Genomic DNA, 1,134 nt, shown 5'->3' on the forward strand with positions numbered 1-1,134 from the left:
AGGCCCACACTCACTATGTTTCTAAGTTGGTAAAGAATAGTAACAGGAGAAGGGTTGACTGGCCAACACGTAAAACTGTTCAAAGTGTAATTTACTTCTCAAGTCATTATTCAAATACATTGAACTTAGTGTTAAGTTGTAATACAGATCTCAAAGTTTCCTAAGATATTAACCGAACGGCAGTCAAGTATAAAATGATGAAGAAATCTCAAGTTGTATTTTTTTATTTGTTTTTGTTTTAATTATAGGTTCCCTGGAGAAACGTATGTCATTTGGTACTAGTATAGGAGAAATGCTGTATCTCTACAGCTGTGGTTCCCAAACGTGTTACATCACACCTTTAAACAAAGCAGTGTCTTGTAGTGGCTCCTCATCCCAGATTAATAGGGCCTCATTGCTGTGTGAGCGGTTCAGAGTGACAATTTATGTGAAGGGGTTTTAGGGGCCTGATGAGATAATACTACCCAGTGTTGAACACAGAAAAATGCTAAAATAAAGAAACTGAATTTCAGGACGAAAATAAACATTTGTGGGGCTTTCTTGTCCCTGTAACCTAAGTTCCCACTGCAAGAGTTTCAAAGTTGAGCTGCTAATGAGTGGAACCCCACCCCCAAACCATCAGAAAATTAAATACATAAAGTAGGACTACATTCAAGATCCAGTAAAAAAAAAAATGGCTCATTGACAATCAGAGCTCTCAACATTACCTTTGACCTTTAGACCTGCTTTCTCTGCCCCCTGCTGGCTTCTTGCCTTGTGTGTGTGCATGTGTTATGTCTTTGTCTGATGTTTGTCTGATTGTTGGTCAGCTATGTTCCTATTGTATATTTGAGCTTTTACCACATGTATTTTAATTGTTAAATTGTTGTGTAAATATGTAATTTTACTTCTTTTAGGGTAATTTTTACCATCTGTCTATGGGCTGCAGATGAAAAACTGTGGCATAGTGACAGAAATGTGCTAACAAAGATGCACTGTCCCTGTGACAAATAAATAAGTAAAATAAAATAGTCATCAGTTCGCCATGTTGTTCAAGATACACAACTTGCTGTCTTGTTTGTTTTCACACTGCCTGACTGACCAGTGACAGTGGCTAACACACTTAGATATTTCACCAGGAGGAATCCCCCCCCC

This window comes from Etheostoma cragini, chromosome 8 (genome assembly GCF_013103735.1).
Source record: "Etheostoma cragini isolate CJK2018 chromosome 8, CSU_Ecrag_1.0, whole genome shotgun sequence".
NCBI lineage: Eukaryota > Metazoa > Chordata > Actinopteri > Perciformes > Percidae > Etheostoma > Etheostoma cragini.